Source organism: Dermacentor andersoni, chromosome 2 (genome assembly GCF_023375885.2).
Source record: "Dermacentor andersoni chromosome 2, qqDerAnde1_hic_scaffold, whole genome shotgun sequence".
NCBI lineage: Eukaryota > Metazoa > Arthropoda > Arachnida > Ixodida > Ixodidae > Dermacentor > Dermacentor andersoni.
The window spans coordinates 34,235,307-34,258,396 of NC_092815.1; the positions used below are offsets into that span (position 1 = coordinate 34,235,307).

General features: G+C 46.6%; 1 protein-coding gene across 1 annotated transcript in view; it reads left to right on the forward strand.

The window, feature by feature from the left end:
* Positions 1-22,767, forward strand: part of LOC126542478 (zwei Ig domain protein zig-8-like) — a 302,005-nt gene extending 279,238 nt beyond the window's left edge. Inside the window, exon 6 of the mRNA XM_050189563.3 lies at positions 20,873-22,767. The gene's annotated coding sequence lies outside the window, so the exon portion shown is untranslated. The remainder of the gene's footprint in view (positions 1-20,872) is intronic.
* The last annotated feature ends 323 nt before the right edge of the window (positions 22,768-23,090 follow it).

Consider the following 23,090-nt stretch of genomic DNA (forward strand, 5'->3'; position numbering starts at 1 on the left):
AGAATGGCTTGGGTGAGCTCTGCTGCAAAAGCCGTTCCTCTGTCGGTGATGAGGACTTCTGGGGCACCATGTCGCAGCAGGATGTTCTCGACGAAAAATTTCGCCACTTCGGCTGCGGTGCCTTTTGGTAGAGCTTTGGTTTCAGCAAAGCGGGTGAGATAGTCCGTCACCACGACGATCCATTTATTCCCGGATGTTGACATCGGAAACGGCCCCAACAAATCCATCCCAATCTGCTGGAATGGTCGACGAGGAAGTTCGATCGGCTGTAGTAATGCTGCTGGCCTTGTCGGTGGTGTCTTGCGTCGTTGACAGTCTCGGCATGTCTTCACGTAACGGGCGACGTCGGCGGTGAGACGCGGCCAGTAATACCTTTCCTGTATTCTCGATAGCGTCCGGGAGAATCCGAGGTGCCCAGCGGTTGGATCGTCGTGTGGCGTGCAGTATTTCTGGACGCAGCGTTGATGGCACAACAAGAAGGTAGCTGGCGCGGACTGGTGAGAAGTTCTTCACGAGCAGGTTGTTTTGTAGTGTGAACGACGACAACCCGCGCTTAAATGCCCTAGGGACAACGTCGGTGTTCCCTTGCAAATATTCGACGAGGCCTTTTAGCTCCGGGTCTGCTCGTTGCTGTTTAGTGAAGTCTTCCGCGCTTATTATCCCAAGGAAGGCGTCGTTGTCCTCGTTGTCTTGCGGCGGGGGATCGATTGGGGCGCGTGATAAGCAGTCGGCGTCGGAGTGTTTTCTTCCGGACTTGTATACTACCGTGACGTCATATTCTTGTAGTCTGAGGCTCCACCGCGCCAGCCGTCCGGAAGGGTCCTTTAAGTTAGCTAGCCAACACAACGCGTGGTGGTCGCTGACGACTTTGAATGGCCTGCCATAGAGGTAAGGGCGGAATTTAGCTGTAGCCCAAATGATGACGAGGCATTCCTTTTCAGTCGTAGAATAATTTCTTTCCGCTTTTGACAGCGACCGGCTAGCATAAGCTATCACCTGTTCGACTCCGTTTTTCCTCTGGACTAGGACGGCACCGAGGCCTAGGCTACTGGCGTCAGTGTGGATTTCGGTATCGGCGTCCTCGTCGAAGTGTGCAAGTACCGGCGGCGACTGCATGCGTCGTTTGAGTTCTTGAAATGCCTTCGCCTGCGGCGTTTCCCACTTGAACGCGACATCACATTTGGTTAGATGCGTTAGCGGCTCCGCGATGCGTGAAAAGTCCTTGACAAAGCGCCTATAGTAGGTACACATGCCAAGGAATCTGCGCACTGCCTTCTTGTCGGTTGGCTGCGGGAACTTTGCGATGGCAGCTGTCTTCTGTGGGTCGGGGCGTACTCCTGATTTGCTGATGACGTGGCCTAGGAACAAAAGCTCATCGTAAGCGAAGCGGCACTTTTCCGGCTTCAGAGTGAGCCCTGATGACTTGATGGCTTCTAATACTGTCGCGAGCCGCCTAAGGTGATCGTCGAAATTTCCGGCGAAGACAACGACGTCATCCAAGTAAACAAGACACGTCTGCCACTTCAATCCTGCTCAAACGGTGTCCATCACGCGCTGGAACGTTGCAGGCGCCGAGCACAGTCCAAATGGCATAACCTTGAACTCGTAGAGGCCGTCTGGCGTGATGAAGGCGGTCTTTTCGCGATCCCTTTCGTCGACTTCTATTTGCCAGTAGCCAGACTTGAGGTCCATCGATGAGAAGTATTTAGCATTGCAGAGCCGATCCAATGCGTCGTCTATCCGTGGGAGGGGGTATACGTCTTTCTTCGTGATTTTGTTCAGTCGACGCTAATCGACGCAGAAACGCAGGGTTCCGTCCTTTTTCTTCACTAAAACAACTGGAGACGCCCACGGGCTTTTCGATGGCTGGATGATGTCGTCCCGCAGCATTTCGTCGACTTGTTGTCTTATAGCTTCGCGTTCTCGCGTCGAAACTCGGTAAGGGCTCTGGCGGAGTGGTCGAGCGCACTCTTCGGTTATTATGCGATGCTTTGCGACTGGTGTTTGTCGAATCCTCGATGACGTCGAAAAGCAGTCAAAAGGCAAAAAACTAACTTTTATTGGGCGAACCTGTGCCCACAAAAACAGGCTACACTTATAGCACAACGATAGCGGGGAACAGGGTCGGCGATCGTCGGAAAATCTGATCAGCGGGTCAAGCGCGTCGGCTTTTATACAACAGTCATCGAATGTTCCAGACTAATCCTTCGGACCCGCGTGCCTTCCACAAAGTTCTACACCATTCGCGTCACGCGATGAAATCAGATAACACAAGGTTCGGCGACAACAGACAGCCGGATGGAAGCATCGATAACTTTCCAGAAAATTCGGATACATGCAGGCGCATCCAGCGCTGTGCGATTACATTTGTTAGGCGGCGAAACGTGGTCGCCCGATAAAGATAAGTACACGCGTCAATACGTTGGACGATCCTGAAGATAGTGCAATACCGGACTGACCCGCGGCGTTTTATTCTAGTATGGTCGCGTCAATCACGGCGCGTACTCGACGGTACCAACGCAGGTAGCATCGACGCCGGTGCTGGACGAAAAGGCTCGAATTTTGTGTCGGCAGAAGGACACGATACTGGGGGAACTAGCCCTTAACAGCTTCACTGTAAAATGGTCATCTCGATTCCTCATAAATTCCTTCGAACACATAGGCCGTGGCAAGGCTTGTGCAACGATATCAGCATTTTAATGCACTCCTTGGTGCGCTGTCCCTCACGTGGGTAAAATAAATTCAGGTGTCGTGAAGTGCGTTGCCTAATGAATAACCTCCATAAATTCAGCAATGTTTAGATGAGCCGCATATTTGTAAGTGCTGACGGTTTAGACGTATCGACATTGCCTTCCCCAGAAGAAACTGATAAGAATAATTCGGTCCTCTTCGTACATTTAATATATGGTAGGATTAATGGTGGCATGGAGTCACTCATTGCACAAATAATAATAATAATAATAATAATAATAATAATAATAATAATAATAATAATAATAATAATAATAATAATCGTAAGACGCAAATGCCAAAGGGTAATTGTTGTCATTTGTCAACGATTTACCAAATTTCTTGCCAGTGACAGATTGTTTGTGTTCTGTTAAAACCGAAAGGTTGCAAGCAAGTTTGTCTTTCATTTTTTTGCGAATTTTTACAAGTGGAGTTAAAGCCTACTTTTTGAAACAAACATGTATAGCTCCATATATGAGCACAGCGTGCAAGTCTGTGAACGGACGCCCACCGGACTCTTATATTTAGGTTCAAGTTCCTAGAAAACGGCGCGTTTCATAGGAATCCCTGCTGGGAGCAGTTGCTTTTGGCAGTACGTTAATTCGCGACCGTGCTGCTGGCACATTGCAGCCAAACGCTTACAGTTCTGCTTGCTCACTGCAGCTTGACTAACAGTCAAGTCGCCCAAATGAGTCGTGTTCTTTGTTTAATGTCCCGAAAAGTCTTCACATGTGCATCGGCAAGTTCGGAAAAAACAATAATCTCAATTGATTATCTGAACGTTATATGAGTACAATACCGTATGAACACAATACGCGCACCTCCTTCAGCGTTACGAATAAGTATCTCGCAATTCAGCCGACTTTTGGTATTCGATGCTGTATCGCGTTCTCTGCAGAATGGGTCCCTAAGAAGGACGCCACGTTTATGTTTGTGTATTTTTCCCTGTACACTCGAAGTTCTTTATAATCTACAGTCGCCGCTTTTTTCTTTCTTTCTTTTTTTTTGGCTTACACCTGACTATGCATCCTAATTTTAAAGCACTAGCTTAGGGAGAAGGAAACGGAGATAGCAAAGAAAAGGCAGTGAGGTCAATCAGGCGCACATCCAGTTTGCTACCCTACGCAGGGGTATGAAAAGAAAGAAAGAAAGAAAGAAAGAAAGAAAGAAAGAAAGAAAGAAAGAAAGAATCACTGTAAAAGTCAGGCGCTGACGCGAGTCGCTTTGTTGCATTTCAGCAGCATTGTAGTCTGGCTCTTCCAATGGGCTCCTGCACAGCCTGCCTTCAAAGGAAGCCGGTCTTCAAGCGCATTTCCCTTTCAAGCCTCTCCCGGTAGAAGACATCCCTGTTCCGGCAGCAGCGCCGTGCAGGAAAGGTCGCAGCGAGTCTCCCATGCCTCTTTTCTGCGTCGTTACTGCTGTAGGGCCTCGCTGTTTTCCTTCTTTTGCGCTTAGTAATCTCCTGTTCGCCCCGGGCGATGAAACTTTTGCGTTTGCGTTCTTACCGCGTTTTTTCTCCGTCTGCAGGCATCGATAAATCGTTTTCGAAGTACCAGCGGACGAATCGCAAGCCAAGGCAAGCACGGCGGGTAGCTTGCGGCAGCGGTGCTGACCGAACAGGGTGACAAGGCGAGGCGGATATCTCGGGGAACAGCGGGAAAGGGGGTTCCGAAGTGAGGGCGGGAGTCGAGATGCCACGAACATTCTCGTCATTTTATTTTTTTCCCACTTTGAGCTTCCGGCCGCCGCTTCCGTCTGGCGGTGGTCAGATTTCGGAACGTTTTGTGATGAACTCTTCCCTTTCTTTATTGAATGCTTAATATGATCCTCGAGGACAACCACTAGCTTGGTCCTCGTTGTCCATCATGCCTTCATTGATTTGTGTTTCGCAAGCGTTAACTTGAAAATTATTCTCGCTTAGCAGGTAGCATATTAATTTACTAGGCAGTGCTTTAACCATCATTCTGCGAACCACATCTCACAGGAGTAAAGAGCAAGACGCGTCTGCTTTCTGAGTTGGTCTCGCTGAATTGCTTAATAAAAGGAACTTAATCCTTGGGTATTAAACGCAGTGACGTATAGTTAACAAAGAGAATGAACGTCGTTCGCAGGAAAGGCTGACATACTTTTTTTCTTACAGTGCACAGAACATATTGAAGCCAGTGTCTTCCACTGGCTTCGATGTTGTCAAGTGTCGGAAGGTAAGGATTTATTGGAATGTGTGATTTTCGCCGGATAGTGCCACCGCAGGACAGCAAAGACAGCTACCGATGTCGTTATTGACCGTCTGGAGAGCACTGGACTAAACTCGAGATTCTAAGGGAGCAACACCGTCGTGTGGTTATTGAACAAGCGCATCCCGTCTTCAGGTCCTCATCATGATGTCTCCCATTATATTTTATCCCCTCTCACCTCATCATAGGCACAGTAGCAAGCTAGAATAACATACTAATACAGGCCAACCTCTCAGCCCTTCCTACAATAAATTCGTCTCCTCCTCGACAGAAGAATCCACGCAAAGCGATGCCCAAACTATCATTTGCGTGCTGTCAGTGCTCCACTGAAAGTGCGCGCGCATGGTGATTACCTACAAACTTCGCCTGGCTTTGAGCTATATTTAGATGCCTCAAAACACATGGTTTCACTTGAATGCGTTCGTTGTTTCACATTGCGCCACTGGTGCTGTTGTGTACAAGGCCAATCAACAGCAACTTAGACGTTATCGATATCAATATACAAGATACGAAAGGTAGCACTGACGTCTCTTTTCTCTCATTTCAGTGCTCTATAGCACGCAAACGCTTCCTTGTCATTTGATACAGTTTGTTCATAATATTTGCATCAGTAGGCCAATCCCGCATTGGAAATGTACTTGCGATGAATATAATATGTAGGATAAAAAGTATTTCAACCAACAGTCACAACTCATCCCCGTCTAATATGCTAAGCTTGGTTAGGTTATTGCTAATACACCTTAGCGAATGAATTGTCACATGAGAACAGGACGCGAGGAATTGATGTTTCTATTCGATTCAACCGCACAACAATTTCATCAAATCCATCATCAGCATAGGTGAAAGAAAGCAAAGAATAATTATTGTATAAACACTGTTTTACTTACCACTCTGCACGCGAGCACATGCCACACAATATTTTCACGTCGTAGTGACATAGCGTTGATTCATAGCGAAAGCTGTGAATCGCGAAAGTAACTCTTTATTGGGTGAGCCTGTGCCCAGGAAAACCAAGCAGCAGCCAAGAAAACGATAGCGACAAGCACAGTTTGCGATCGTGGAAAATCTGATCAGCGGGTCAAGCGCGTCGGTTTTTATACATGACTCGCTGAAGGTTTCAGCGTAACCGCTGGTGCTCGCGCGCCTTCCAATAAGTACTACACAATTTGCGTAGCGCATACAACCAGATTTCACAAGGTTCCGTAACAAAAGACAACGGCTAGAATCAACGATAACATTAAAGAAACTTCCGATACATACAGGCGCAACTTGCGCCGAGCGATAACGTAGAACATTTATTAGCCGGTGAAAATTGGTCAGTGGAGTATGATAAACAAGTAAAAGTGGCAATATTGTTGCTGACGTTGATCGCGAGATCTCTGACTTGCCTCAGTATTTTCTTTAAATCAATTTCAACTCAAGACTATGGAATTATCAACTTAACACAATCAATTCAACACAAGATGGAATTATCAGCACTGTGATATAGGTCACCTTACATATATTTGCCTCGGATAACGCGCGCTCAATAGTTGTCTGTCTCTAGCGGCGACGCACGAAGAAAATGGCTTTGCAATACCACACCGTGGCTTCATTTTCCGGCTTCCGCTCCTTCATGGTGCGACCGACAGAAAGCACAATGTTCATCACCAGAAACAAATGTGAAACTGGGTCACAAAGAGGATCAAGATCACTCTTTATTTGCACGCAAAGAGAAGGGAAGCCCGTGCGCAGCCATTGCTTCAAGCTTTCGAATTCGGCAGGGAAGCGAACGAATTGCCACCAACTTCGCACCACTGTTCTCAGAAGCATTAGCATAGATGTCGCTCGAGATACACGATGCAGACAATGCGTCCCAAAACGGAGCATGTGTTGTCTCCTACTGCCCATCGAAAGGATATCTCATTAGTATGTGACCTCACTCACAAAGCTCCTCTTTCGCCTCTCAAATGCGCTATTTAACATTTGTGTTGCCTAGCTCGCTAAATTCTTACCGAAAGCTCAACTATTCTAACTGCAGGGCGAGAAACAAATGAATAATAAAAGAGATAGGAGCTTAAGATCGAAAGGAAAAATTTTTCGAGAACGAACTCCCAATCTTAACCTCAAAGTAAGCGTTTCCGCAAAGTGTGCTTCATCCGTTTCCGTGCTGCCGACACCATAATCCCGAGGAAGAGGAGGAACTAAATCCTATTGGCACTGCAGTCATTGCATGCGTCCACGCTACAGCGTATAGCTTGCTGTATCTTTCCAATGCTCCATCACCCATCTCATTCTAAATGCTCTCCACCGGCTGCGACCGACCTCTCGTTTCCCTAGCCGCCCTACATCCCCTTTATTTTTCCGCTAACCCATTCTTTCCTTATGCGCACCATCCGGAGTCCGTCTCCCTTTTCTTCCTGTTTGTTCCCGACGGTGGGGGGGGGGGGGGGGGGAGGAAGGGGGTCGCTTGTCGTATGCCGGCCGCGTCGCGAGGGCCCGAAGGGCTTCGCTGCGTTTAGGGAGGCGGCGCGAAAGCCGCGGTGCGAATTTGCGGCCGCCGCAGCCACCTTTCGCTTGATATTCCGTGGTCGTCAGAGGTCCTTATTTGCAAGTTCAGCCGGCACCCAACCCCCCAAACCCGCCTTCTCTTCTTGCCCAGTTCAGTGTGTTTTCAATGGATGTGAATTGTTGTTCCCCCGCGGAAAGAAGATCGGCGGCGAGGCTTTCGCGCTGGGCGCCGTGCTGTGTGGGCCAGCCGCGCTTTGTTCCTGCCCTGCTGGCCTTCGTTTGTTCTCGTCATAGTTTTTCATTCGCCTTCCGTTTGGCGAGTGCCCGCGGCGGCTACGGGGCACGCACTTTGAATAGCGTTAGAAACGAACGCTCCTTTCCGAATAGGGTGGCAGCCGCTTCGGTCTGCTCTCGTAGCGCCCGCTCTTTCCACAGGGCCATAAGAAGCTTAAGAAGGGGGGTGGGGGAACGACACGGGCGACCTTCTCCGGTTTCTCGTTTTGAGAAAACGCCTTTATCATTGTTCACCCTGTCGAGAAAAAGAACAGTATACAGAACTGCGCCAAAATAATCAGTAGCATTGGCAATGAGAATGAGACCCTTCAGTGCCGTTTGGTGATGCGCAGCATACGTGCGCGCGCGCGCGTGTGTATGGGTGTGCGTACGCTCGAGTTGCTAAGACAGGGATGCCATTTTTCCTCCGTCACGTTCAGGAAAGGGGTGGATGAATCAATTAGGAGGGCAATAAGTGCTTGAAAACTCTAGAAAATATGCAAGCATGTACATGGTAATTACGAATAGAGTTAGAGCATAGTCAAAATTTAACGAACCTTTAAGCCCAAACTTTATTCGCGTCCTTCTGAGCTCTCTCGACAAATAAGGCACGAACAACCGGTTATTTAGCATGGAATTGACCTACAGAATAGTGCCAGTGAGCGCCCCAGTGTGTTACGTGATCAAGAGAGAGAGAGAGAAAGAGAGAAAGACAGAAAGGATGCATAGAAAGGCAGGGAGATTAACCAGAGCTAGTTACAGTTGGCTACCCTGCACGGGTGGTAGTAGGGAAAAATACATTACGATCACATAAAGCATGTACTCACAATGTCGACTCATAATCAACTGTAAAGCATGAAGACTTCTCGATGGAATAATGCATGATATTGGTTGACTTCTTAGATGTTCAGAAATTTGTTATATTCGGACTACCCGTTCTGGCCCATTTGGTATGTGTCACTATGACGCAAGGAGTACGCATTCATTAAACGTGTCTTCGCAAGTCTTTCCTCGACAAACATGATATATTTCCCTGGCGACATCGTTGTGCCAACCTCTCACGGCATGCATCCGCCAGATTTGGGGCTTACATTTCGCCATAACTTATCAACGCTCTAATATATAAACACAAACATTGCATGAGCTTAAAATTGTGACCTGTGGGAGTCATAAAACAAAGAATGCATGAGGTTACATGTTGCATAGGATGCAAATAAACACGATTATACGCGTCGCATTTAGTATAGTATTTAAAACACCGCTTCAGTAAAGTTTCGCTTCGTGTAAATCCCAACGTGTGCGTTGGATCTACATTTTGTTTTAGTGAAAGATGATCGTCATTGGCTGTTCATGTTAGCTTATAACGTGCTTGCTATCGGGATTCGCAGGTGCGTGTTCCGAGGAAGCGACCTAGTGTATACTAAACGTTGTGAAACGAAAGCTTTACTAACCGCGTCGAGCCGAGTTACGCCGTGGTTTGGTCGAGCCGAGTTTCGCCAGCAATTTGACCTCCATTTGACCGCGTCTGCGCCGTAGCCTTGGCAACGCCTCACGTGACTCGCCACGCCGAGCTCCGCCGCCACCGCCGGCTTGGCGCGTGCGTTCTCCGCAGCTGGGTCACCGCTTGACCAAGTGACTCGCTGCGCGCCTGGCTAAGAGGAGCGCCGCGCTCGTTAATACTCGCGGACAACTTTCTATGGAAATGAAAGGAAAGCTAGGGGGGGGGGGGGGGGCGGAGCTTCTGCACATGTGTTACCGCACGAAGTGGACCGCCAGCGTTTGACAGTGCTTTGGCTTGCTCGGAACAGACGCTGAATCGACGCAGCTTCCACCTGCGACGGTTTCGCGTTTGCCCAAACGCGGAATGGAACAGCCGCAAAATAAGTAAATGTTTACACTCAGTGGTCTGTTTTATCTTATTTAACTGTTGCGAATAAGGTGTTTATGTTTTCTAACGTGGATGAAAACACGGGACTCTATTCAGAAGAGCTCTCACTTGTGCATGCTTTGCCTCCGTAGCTTTCCCTCCATTTCTACAGGAAGTTGTCCGCGAGTATAGTCAGTGCGAACTTGGCCATGGATGAGAGCGAGGCTGGGCCGTCTTCTCTGAGCGTTGCGCGGGAGCTTGAGGCTTTGAGCCGTCGTCGCCAAGCGGCGTCTCACCACCCCGCGGATATCGCCCCGTGAGCTGCTTTACTGGAGAGCGTCCCGAATGCAACAAGCTTCGCGCCGTCGAGATCAATGTAGCGACAGCGTTCGCGCCCTGTCCGTTTATGCTTTGACGCTGCGCATGTTCGCGGCATCTCTTTGCATTTCTAGCACTTGCGCTTTCCCTGTGACACAACAGGCGTCGCACCGTCGAACGATGCATGCCTACCCAAGCCTAATCACAATCATCTCTAGCCACCAAATCTCACAGGCACAGCCGTTATATCTGGCTTAACGATTATTGTATACCTATGTATAATAATTACAGCTAAATCAAATGTTAACCAAGTGAAACCAATACTTAACCAGGCTAAACCAGGCTTTCGCTTTGCATATCCAGGGCTGGCTGAGCTAAGCCGCAGCCAATTTCTTTATATTACGCACTTTGGCCTTTTGGAAGCTCTGAACCGAATGAGAGCAAGCGAAGTAACAACACTCACACGCCTAAAAATAAGATAAAATATTGGGCGAGCAAGAAGTGCCTAGTCGAACAACGTCCGACACCATCATTCGATGCAGTGGAGTGTTGTTAATTCAACACCTGTTAATACGTCTCATTCGTTGTCCATATTTTCATGGGTGAAGAAAGATTAATAATTCAAATATAACACGTCAACACTTCCGTTGTTCGATCTGGAGAAAGTCGGTAGCCTTCGCATATGTCTTGACGTTCCGCGTGCATATGCTAGGGCTTTGGTAATTGCTGAGTCCGGCCAATCAACTTTTCATGGACTAAGATTTACGGAAATTTGTTGCCACTTCTTTCGTTTGGCAACACAGCACGCTAATCATCCACTACGTCAAGATCTTCAAGATACCTGCATACCAAGAGGAAATACCTTATAAGCTTGGCCAATGTACAACGTCCACAACGGTAGAAGTTTGCGCAATACTTTCTGCTTTACGTTACATATATCAGCAGTCAGAACCTCTTCGCTGGGTAATTCTGAGTGATTCACAAGCCTCATTACAGTGCTTAAATGAAAACAGCGTCAGAAAAGCAAACAGTTCATTGACATACAAAACACAGAAGACATACGCCATAGCGAAAGATCTACAACACGACATAACTTTTCAGTGGATTCGAAGTCACTGTAAAATCATAGGAAATGTAACAGCTGATCACATGGCACGTGCAGCACATCAAGAGAATGAATGAACACTACTTCCTCTAGCGGCGAGTGATGCGCGATGCCTATTGAACAAACTATGCGATAGATTGCCCAATGAAACATGATTCATAAAAGATGCGTAGAACTTTAAATTACATATTATATATCCTGGAATAGAATTCAATATTCCGTTTAAAATTAGCCGATCTGTTGAAATAACAGTTCACAGCCTTTGCCTAGGCACTGCATATACTAAAAGCTTCCTGTATACCATAAGAAAAACTAACAGTGCTACATGCTCAGGTGAAGAGGCTGAAGAAGACATAGAAAACCTCCTTCTACACTGTAAAAATCATGATACTTCCCACAAGAGCCTTTCGGAAGAATTACGTGGCTTGGATAGACGGCCACTATCCTTAGGAAAAACTTTAGGTACATGGCCGACAGAAAAACTTCAAAACATCGCTGTACGCGCCTTAGTACAATTGTGGAAGAATAAACAATATAAGAAATACTAAGTCATACAATATTTATTGCTCGCATTGTTATTATTAAGAGGCACCCTTAATAACATGGTCATTGTGTCTTCGTGTTCATGTAGCATTTGTATTTGTTGTATTTAGAGTGCGGCATTTAAGTGCCCAACACCTTCTGTCTGAACATCTTGGTTTTGTGAAGATTTATGGCATGTGAACTCATGTTTTGCAAGTAAACATTTTGGTTTTGTGAATATTTCTGCTATGTGAACTCTTCTGTTGTGCGAACATTTATTTATATTGCAGTACTGAGACATAGTGCCTGAATGTTCGTTCATGTGTTTATTAGTCCACTTTTGTGATTATTGACAACTTTCCGACGATAACTAATATGTTAGAGAAGAGGAGCAGCCGGCACCACACATAAGCACCAACCACTCCTTAGATACATTAAATAAAAAAAAAGGCGACAGGCAGATATTCTCTGGTCAGTGCGCACATGATTCTAGGAGAGATAGGGTTTGTTCAACTTCCCAGATCAAAGGCTCCACTCACGCGTAAAACGAAATGAGTAGCCTCTGCAGGCTACGGGACTATAACTGTTGTTTTTGAGAATAAGCGGAGTGTGTTTTTAAGTGGTACATCAAATGAAACGAGAACCTGCTTGTAAGCCGTCAATCAAAACTGAGCGATGGACGAGTAAGGCTTTCGAAGATGTTTTATCCAAAGGCGTGTTCGTATTTTTGACTGCGTCACTGCTTTGCACATGAACGGCTTCCTTTGAATCTCGCTCTACAGGTCACTCACGCATTTGAAGCGTTTACTGCATTTTTGAAGCATTTGAAGCATTTTTGAAGCTACCTCATTTGCATGATTTCGATGTTCCCTACAACCTTTACTGACCTTAGCCATATTCGACACCGCCGAACCTTGTATAGTTGTAAGGCCTGTCAATAAAAAAAAAAGGAAAGATTAGATTCGGACCAATAAAAATAAAAAAAGCGGCGCAACAAATTTTAAAGCACGGAACCTAAGGAAATAGTCTAAAGATAGAACGCGTGAGTGGCTGCGCAATATTGGCTCCCATGTTTCTGCCGCACCGAAGTGTCTCTCTTTTGTCATCTTTTCCCATATTTTTATCGACCTCTGCATTGCGCGGCAAGCTCGGTGCAAGGTGTTTTCGAAATACTTTACTACTGGGTCGACGGGGTGCCTCAGTGTATGATGTTCCTCGCAATAGGAAACAGGGAAAACAAGGGCCTAGGTGAAGAGGGTGGGGAGCAGGGGGAATAGCTTGAGTGTGGATATGGAAAGAGAATAGCAATACCAATGTGAATGGTCCGGACTCTCATGTGAAACATCTGGTGCCAGCGTTCTTGTGCGAGCATTATTACACGGTGGCCGCTGCTTTTATGTGTTTGTACCTTACTGTTGCGAACTGCCTGCGCGCTGATATTCGGTCCTTTCTCTCTTTCTCTCTCTCTCTTCTCATTGGCTGTGGACGGCTGCTGGTAGCAGCCAGGCACGACGCCGCGATTGCGTGTCTACTGTACAGAACGCGGGAGGTCAATTTCGGGTAATAAAGGCATACACCCGCAAACTGACTAGAGGACAAACATTGCTCAGACAAAACTCCTCATTTTGAGCGGTAGACTAAGAATGATTTCTGTTCTGTTGCCAGTGTAAAACAATGCCCATGCAGCTTTTCAACTTTAAAAAAATTATGGGGTTTTATCTGCCAAAACTGCGGTAAATTCTCAAATTTAACTAATTTTTCCACGCCGGTAACTTTTCTCTTTCTTTTCTTTCTTTCATCTCTTTTCTTGAAGAGGAGTGTGGACTTACCGTTCAAGTCCATCGCTCGAGCTCCGCTGATGCCAGTTTGTCAAGGTCCACAATAGGTGGCGCGATCTAACAGCGGTGTTTCGACGTAGCAGCGAATCGATGTTAAAAATACGTGCGGGGTCGTTCTTTTATGCGTATGTCTGCAAAGCTACCTTGGCGCAGTTACGCTGCGAAGTACCTGCTTGGCACTAAGTGGGACATCCAGGGTTGTAGGCTCTTTTGCTTTTTGTGATTTTAACTTTCGAACAGCTTGCTCATTTGGTTGTATAAAGCTGCGTACGTATTTTGCGCGGGAAAATGAGAACCACAAACAGTTATTCATTATCTGCAAAGGTGCCTAAGCCATACGCCATTACTTTCCTGTCATTGCTGAAAAGTGAAGTAAGTTTTCTCTTTGTTCCCTCCTTCACACAGAGCGATGATTAAGCGGTAGGAGCACCCATGTTCCAGTTCTGCGTACAAATTTCTTCTGCCTCGCTTTACCTTGCGCAACTTCTTCAACGAGGCGCAGAAAGGCGCCATTCAGAAGGCTACTGCAGATGAATAAACAAGCATTACAAAACACCTCGACTGCGCAATCTCGCCGCTCCCGCTGTTGCTGCCTCAGAGGCAGCGCAACGCAGATGATGAAGTCGGTGTGCGGGCAATACATAGAGTGCCGGGTAGCATGCTTGCTGCGTCGGCATTCGCCTGAAAAGGGGCGGTGACTGCCTGTATACACACGGATTTCGAAACGGTACACGCTCGCTGACGGCGCTCTGGTTCGGGCGAGCGCTTTCGATCGCCGCTGTGCGGGCCGAGAAGCATTCCAGGGGATAACGCGAAGAAAGTGCAGCAAGCGAGCTCTTCAGATCTCTGGCAAGGCAGAAAGCGATGTAATCGCGAGGCTTAGCAGCATTCGGGAGGCATGTTCGTGCGCGCAGTCGCTATTCTCGCAGCGTCGGGGGTATATGTACGACGAAGGAGACGCCGACGAAACGACGGCGAAGAAGAAGGCGAAGAGTAAGGATAGAGCATGCGTCGGTGGACGGGATTTCACGCCCGACGGCCTGCCGTCCCATCTCCGTCTCTCCGCGGCCTTTCTAGACCACGCGGGCCAGTGCCACCACCCTGGTCTCTAATCACGCAGGGTGGATTTTTCTTTGTGACCTCCGGCATCCTTCATTAGTTTAATCCCTGGGCCAAGGGAGGCCATTCGGGCCGGCAACGGCGTGGGCTGCTTCCGCATCCGGTCGCCTCCATTGATTTCCCATCGCGTCCGCCGCGGCTCTCGTCATCCGATGCTGGTGCGCACGCGGACGCTCGCACTCTTTCTCCTCAACTTACTCGTCCCTCGCTTCCCCGGGATATACGCGTGGCAACGTGCCGGAAGCTTTTGTCCGTGGCTTCTGCTTGTTCTTCCTTTCCTTCTTCGCGATTGTTCGTTCTTCTCGATCGATCCCATTGCGTCTGCGCTTATACTCTACGCTGGCCGTCCGGCCCGTGGACCCCCTTTGTCTTCCTTCTTCTTTCTATCGTTCATTCTTTTCGCCCGTGCGTTACTCGTGCGTGCCGAGCGGCGAGCGAGAAACGAAAGTTGTTTCCTCATTTTCCCGAGGTTATTATTCGCAGTTTCTCGTTCCCGTGTCCTCTTCAAGTTTTCCGGTCGACATTATTTTATTTCTCCTTTTCACGGAGCGCCCCTTTTGTGCCGCGCGGTGTGAAGCCTTCCGCGAGCCTCCGCCTCTTTGTCGTTTATCTCGAGAGGCGAAAGTGAGTAATGAAGAAATGCGAACACGAATAGAGAGAGTTTGTTTATCGCAGGATAAAAAAAAAAGCTCACATTATTCTGCTACGGCAAGCAGCGATGCCACGCAGTGTTGTAAGCTAAAGCAAGAAAACTTGTTTCGGTTTGCTTTAAGCGATAGTGACGTCCAATTATAAACCTCCTTTACAAATGCTTGCATTCTGCCAAAACTCACGCTTCTCTTTTGTTCGATGATGCGAAGGAAAAAGATGCTCTGGACTGCTAATACGCTTTTTAAGGGTTGGGCAAAATGCCCGTCTAATAAACTCTTGGCCCCGTATTTAAAAAAGTACTTCCACTGGGCCCCTTACCACTGCACAAATAAAAAAAAGAAATCAAGCGTCTGAAACGTGTTTACTTTCCTTCCGACGTGCCTTAACACTTCTAGCTGCCCTTCTCACGCTCAATACATGGAGCTTCAATTCACTCACGTGCGCGACGCTTCAAGGGAAATTCACCCCTTTGACAATAACTTTGAAAAATGCGCTTAAACTAAAGCAAAAGCCCAGCGACACATTCACACTGCGGCAGTCTCATGCAGCAAAATGATCTAAATTAAACCAGGCACATCAAAAGCACTTGCGCATTTCAAACGGCCCTTGAGGCTTACGGGCATGTGAGCGCGTCGAGGGTTACGCTCGGTTACGCTGTTGAATAGAGAAAACGGGTGCGCAGCCAAGCAGTGCTGTCGCAAGAGAACCATGTACAGTCTTTCTGTATTCATCCAGTTACACAGGCTCGCATCTACTAAGCATCGACATCGTCTATAGGTTGCTTCTTTTGTTTATACACAGCCGCGTATTCCCATTATAAGCTTGCGCTTTTCATTCACAGTAGCACCCGCATATTAGGAATGACGTAAAAGGTACGACCACTGCGCGAGCATTTTGAGCATCCTTCTCGTCTCGCACTGTTGTTGATGTTCCTGGCCAGATACAAGATTGGACTGGCTGTACACTTCCGTTATAACTGGCTGGACACTGGTAAGCACTTATCAGAAGAGCTATGGTATGTGTCCTCTCACACGAACCAGCCGATGGAGGGAGCCTGGCTAGCGGGAACCAACAAGCCTGGCCAGCGGGAATCCGGTCTATATGGAGGCACCTCGTTATTTCAGGAGAGTAGGTGCAACCACTGCTTACGGCTGAGTTGCGGTACCTAGTGGGAGCGCTCCACCTCGACGTGATTACCGGTAGTCGTATGCGGCGGCAGCTAGGAGCACAAGACGAGTTAGCATGCCGCATGAACCAGCTGCTTGTGCTGGCCTGTACGAGTCATCATGCGAGTTAGGCCAGCTAAAGCTGGTGTCACGCCACGCACTTTTTATGCGCTACGCATGTCAAGAACGGTTCCTAAATTTTAGCTCCATGCGGAATCTCTACAAAGAAGAGCGATAAAAAAAGAAAACAATGCAGAAAACACAGAATCAGTGTAGACGGTATGTAAGAAATGATAAGAACACGGAAACAGCGCACTGGCCAGCGTATGCAAACGTTGAGCTCAAGCGTGCAGGTAAATCCATGTGGTCACTGAAACAGCTCTCCATAAACACCAAGACGTGACGAAACTGCCGCCGTACTTCGTACAGGAAGACGCTTGAGACAAATAATGTTTAATAAATAAATAAATAAGTAAATAAATAACATCGCATGTCCGCTTCTCTTTTTGCGAGAATAAAAGTATCGAGCGAATCGCAGAATAGTCCTTTACTGTTCTCATTATTCAGGAGATCCATTAAATTCGCCGCCTCCCGTCCATCACGGCCAGCATCCATCAGGACCGTCCTGGGCTCCTCGGTGAAGGGAGGGACAAAGCTGCAGCAATGTCTCGCTCGGCCTTATTTTCGAACGTTCCCCGCGTTTTCTATTCCATCTTATTCTCCGCGTTTGTGTACGCACACATTATCATTTCCAGCGTGTATAAGCGGGAAGGAACAAGTTATGCTACCCGCGTTCGTTGTATCGGAGACGCCTTCAACCCAGCTGCCACCAGTGTCTGACAGGCGGGGATTTCCCTTCACCTGCATCTTGCGCATGTGCGCCCTCTCTTTTTTCACGCTCATGGGCGCACGCATGGCTACTTCCGCAGCACGCTCTTCCCTGTTGATTCCACGGACAGGCATGAAAGCCGCCAGGAAGGGAGTGGAATGGAGAAATGTGCGGGCGAAGAGACGCGGAAAAATTCGCACAACCAGAAGAAGAGCAAGACATAATACCTCAAGAAGGAGTAAAGGAAAATAAATATGGAGAAGGTCGAAATAAAGTGGACCAGGGCGCGGGGCACAGAAGAGCCGCAACGGAGCTTAGGGAACAGGCTCAAGGTTCGCGCAATGTGCTCGGCAGCAAATGGGGAAAGCAAAAAAGGAAAAAAAAGAAAAAGGAAGTATAGACCTAACGCAGCGGCACCGACAGCGCTTCTCTTCCTGAGGCAAATCCTTAAGCCTCGGGTGTAGTGAGATCGAGCAGAAACGGGATTCCACGGAAATCTTTTCTCCCATTCGTTCTATTGCTCGTATACAGCCTGCCTCCTGGCATGCGCCCCAACGTACGTATTTCCTTTTCGCCCACTGCGCTGGTTCTCTAGCGCCTCTATCCTGGTAACTGCGTCGTAGCGTACGTCCAGATATATATGGGACGTTAGAGTCAGTCTTCTTTCTAGCCTTTCTTTCTCGCCGCTCTTGGAATGTAGATACCCATAAAATCTACGACGAACGAGATCTAGTAGTCCGGAAGGGCGGATTGAAAAGGCAGAAGAAAGTAAGTTCTCTAGATAAAAAAATAGTCCAAACTGAGGCACATTACCAAACGGTTTCTTATATTCATCCTCACAAAAATGCCTTGGCTGCATGAACCGTGATATTAATGGCGGTAAGTGCTGGAAAGATGTACAGTGAAGTTCAGCGCAGTCGAGAAGATCTAGGGACATCTGTTTCGCGCCCACGCTCGGCTTTCAAAGGCATCAGTAATCTCAAGATTTCAGTCGTTGTCGCAGCGCCAGTCTGCGTGAGACGCGTAATTATTTCTCTTCTTGAGACAAATTACCAGTCTTCACCATTTAGCGGTCTTGTTACGTCCGAGTGTTTAACGGGCGCTGGTGTTCCTGTGGGTGGTATTGATAGCGCTGCTAGATTGTTGACGGGCTCAATACGCTACCGGCTGCGCCACAAGGCACGGCGCACACCGAGATGTAGTGCTGTCTGCCGCATGGTGAGGCAGTGATCGGCAAGTGTGCACAAGAAAGTGTTACTCAACATCTCTTCTTTCACTTGGTGGTGCAGAGAGCACCTGTTTGCTTTTGCCGTTTTGTTATGGTATATTGCACCGGCAAATAGAATGTGCAACTATTTATTTATTTATTTATTTATTTATTTATTTATTTATTTATTTATTTATTTTTGAACTATTATTATTCCTCGAACTAACACAATAGCTTTCGCAACGAACGAAGAAGTAATATTGGGGATCTCACTTATGTACTTAAAATGCTTGTGGCATGCATTTTCTGCGAGAAATAGCATTCGAAAAGGAAGAGTTTCGCGCTGCAAGGACGCCGTATAATGTGATTACAACGTAAAATTGCGATTTGGACACATTTTTTATTGATGAAAACCACTTCACTCCGCACAACATTTGTCGCTTTCTCTTGTCAGTCGATTCACCCGCGTTCAGTCATCGGCTAGCTTACTATTTTACAGTATTGCTAGTGCTGTTCGCGCACGTATACACATTCACCGCTTTTCTCTCTTATTTCGTTGTGTTTTCCTTTTCCTTCCCATAACGTGGGGCAGCCAACTAAGCGCTTTTATTGTTGACATTCCTGCCTTCTTACTTTATTTACTCTCTCTCTCTCTCCTCTCTCTCGTGGCAGAGTGACTGCGCCGTTATGGTTGTAGTCCCGAAGTTGAGCTCCTGGACGGAGAATAAGAGTTCGTGAAGGGTTCATTAAAAAAAAAACGTCATGTGGAATTCTCTTTGCTGACTTTGGTGCTTTTATCGATGTGCAGATGAATGACAAGTTTTTCTCTCATGTACATTGTGTTCGCGCGAAGTTATCCAGTGCGCTCTATATATTTGATTGTAAATGAAATCATTGCTGAGAGGACTCTTGTTAGACGTTCCATTCGTCTTTGTAAGCCGAATAATATTTTACTCGAAAGTGTCGCGTTGATGCGCACGCGTCAGTATGCAGAGGAGGACCATACCTAAACGGTCACTGAGGCCGGTTCGCCTCAAAACTGCAGCAGACACAAATAACTTTCTGCGACAGCAACAGGTGTCGTTACTGTTCTCCTATTTTCCTCTTTCTACTCCTCTTTCCCTTATGCCACGTGTCTCTACAGTAAACCTGATTCGCCTGTTTGATCATCCTACCTTTCCTTTCCTCGCTTTATCCCTCGCTCGCTTTGTGTTGATGTTGTATTGTAGCTTTGTTGCAGCTGCCTGAAGCGTATTTATGTGAGCTCAGAACATTCTCGTATGCATTATGTGACCTCTTTCATGAGTTGCCTATTCTACATTTTTATAAGCTGATTTTACGTTCCAGTGTCTTTTATGTGATGTTGTCATGAGCTGTTTTAGACCATTTATTCCACCTGATTTCCAATATGACTTCTTAGTTCGTGTTACCATTCTTCATTTAAGTGTTAGCTTGCAATTTTATTTCCTTTAGTACGTATTACTTTTCTGTGAAAAGCAATATTCGGCGCCGTCCAAAGTTGCTGACACCTCTTAAATATTATACATTAAAAATGGCCACAAGCTACAAGTAATGGCATAACAAAATTCTAGAATCGCCTAGTAAGCTGATGAGGTGATGCGCAGCATTAGAGATGTGCTCACCACAGCGACTGCTACAAGAGGAGACAATAAGATGGCCAGTTCGGCTGGTTGGTTGACGTTTATGTTTGAAATTATATTGAAGTGCACATAAGACGGCCACACAGATAGGGAAGTAAACAGGACGGCGCTTGACTCTCAACTGAATTTATTGATGGACAGAAAAACATTTATAAAGATGTTACAGTATTCTCACGCATGCGCAGAAAAACAAGATGAGACACTCATGACACCAGCGCCAGGACTTCAGACTCCTCAAAACTCTATCGTAATTGTTGTCCATCTAGATACGCATACTCTTTATCGTGCAGCGTAATGGTTGTCTGACTGACGCAGTCACTACCCCTAATTCTAGTATGGTATGTCTCAACTATTTCACGAGTTACTTGATCTTTGTGTCTAAAAATAACCTGTGAGTCACTAAACTGGGGCTTACACTCACCGTTGCTGCAATTTCTGCAGTACACGGCTAGATAAGTATAGCTTGTGGATTTTAGCAATGGATTGTGCTTCCTAAGTCAATCGTTTACGTGTCTGCCGGATTGCCCCACATATACTTCACCGCAAGGGAAGGGAATCACGTAAACCACCCACTACCTGCATTTAACAAACTTGTTCTGTTGATTAGCCGAACAACACCTTCGTTCTATTGCTTTGTTAACGCGTGGGCAGATACGATATCTATGTCACAGATACCCTATCTGTGTCCCCTTCTTGTGTTCGCTTCAATCAAATTCCAAACGTGAAGAGCAGGCCCTCATACGATTAGCGAAAAGAAACACAAACAGAAAATAAGAAAGGAAGATAGCCCCACAACCTGCAGGTAAAGAAAGGAGAAAACACGGTTTATGTTCCCTCTTCTTTCTATCTCTTCCTTTTCCAGGTCTGGCCGTCTCAGCAAAAGCTCATATGGGTTGCTGGGTGCCGTTCAAGCGCATCCAATCACTTCCACCCCATCGTTCCTGCTGAAAGACAGTGTCCGTGTTTGTGCGTGATGTGATGGAGTGACTGAGCACTCGTGGTTTGTCCGGCCCGGTGAGCAGCGCGGGACCTGCAGTGCGCCAGCTCGGCACCCGCACGCAGCAGTGCCGCACCGCAGGGCTGCCGAAACGGTGCTCTTGTAGCAGGGACGATTTCGTGACACCACATACGAAAGTCGGCGAACGCTAAGTGGACCTACTGCAAGCCACGTCCTAGAGACGCACCTCGCCTGCGAAACATACATAACCTGTGCATCACACGTTTCAATGGTGAAAACGTACATTCCAGGACGCTCGAAATGTGCGCAGCAATTCTCTAGCCATTTGCGGTCCCTGCGACGAGAGCTCTTCTAGTCATTAGTGAGAAGTCAAAGAAAACGGGAGAAAAGCGGGATGGCATTGTGCACTAATGGCCTGGTGGTAGAAATTTGGCATAACTATGTTACGCTCTTGTATTGTTCCTTTGTTTCTTTCGAAGAAGAAACAAAACAAAACCAGACATGTTAGAATGTCGACTTTATTCATCAGCGTCAAGCCTTGTAGGCAGTATTCTGACGGACTCGACAAAGCTACTAAATCATTTTGTAACGTATAACTTGTGGTTGACCCTTCGTGACCCTATTTGCTTTTGTGGTGCCAACCAGACAAACAATGAAATAGACCTGTTCCATGAGGATGTTTTAAGGCTGAGCCTATGGCGTTTGTTTTCCGGGTGCTCCTTCATACTACCTTTTTGATAACGAAGCTGCGATTTTTTTTTTTACCTGTAGGACCGTACTGGTTCCACGTGCTCGTTACAAAGGGAAATTTTGATCAGAAGGTATATTATTTCCGCGATCTAATTTCCTAAAGCTATTTCCTAAACGGGTGAGTATATTCATGGTCACATTGGTTATCTGAGAAAAAAAATAACTTCAGCTGTCATTGGCATGTAGAGTAATATTTACCGGTTCGCGTAAGCTTCACCCTACACACGAAGTTCATCTACGTGCCCTGGATTTCGTAGTACATATTTTGCTGATTGCGGGCTATGTCTGAGTGCTCGTTCTATTGCAGGCGCTCGCGCTTACCTTCTGTACGTTGAAGTTCTCCTGTCATGACGAGGTTAATTTGAAAAGCTATGAAGAAGCCTGCTGAAGAAGTTTTTTATTGATACATAATCGAGATAAAAGAATGCGCTCATCGGCCAAGCAGAAAAGTTTTTTTTTCTTTGCCTTTCAAGAAACTGCTCGTCGGATACATGCGCACTTCGTGTTACCTTTTAGCAGGCCATTTCCTAGCATTGTAGGTAACTTTAGATCTGCTCATCTGACGAAAACCTGCTCACACTATAAAAACGTTAAGGCGCACTTAACGAAAAGGATGTTGCCAAAAATTGACGTCCGAGAAACCAAACCGGCAAAGAGATGATGCCCGTTTCACGTTATTCCTAGATCCGCAAATATCGTGTTATTTTGTTAGTTGCTGTCGAAGGGACGGAACCGGGCGCATGTGTGGTAAACTCGTGCGTAGCGCAATGGCATCTCTCCTTTCTGTCAAGTCGATAAATGAGAAGACGTTGTTCTGGTCAGGATAATTGTAACTAAATGGCTTGTTCTTCATCGCTTGCCTCATGTATGTATTATTTAAGGGCGAGCACGTTCTGAAACTGTTTTTTGAGAACGTCGGTTAAGAGTCATGTTTAACACTTGATGTAAAAAAAGAGTTAAGTAGATGTTGGTTGTACATACATGATCACACATTTTTGTGAAATAATAACTGTTGAGACTTTGTAAATAAAGAAAGCTATGTTGACAAACACTTGTGGTTTCTAGTTTGCTCGAGTGCGTGTCCGCTTTTGTTACCGGTAACATGCACCAATGTGTGCATGGGAAAGAATTTATTTCAAAGCCATCATATAACACATTGTTCGCTAGAAATTTTAGTACAACTGCGATTGTTTAAAAAACTTGTTAGGAAGCACGAGATTATTATCGAAAACAATAAACAAGCTATGTGGCATGACTTTACGTCGTATACGTAGAAGCAGAGACCTGAGAACATGGATTTAGCCATAACGTGCTGCGTTTAGGTTTCGGTGTTTGTCGACTAAAAGGGTAGGAAATATATGTTTAAAGAAAG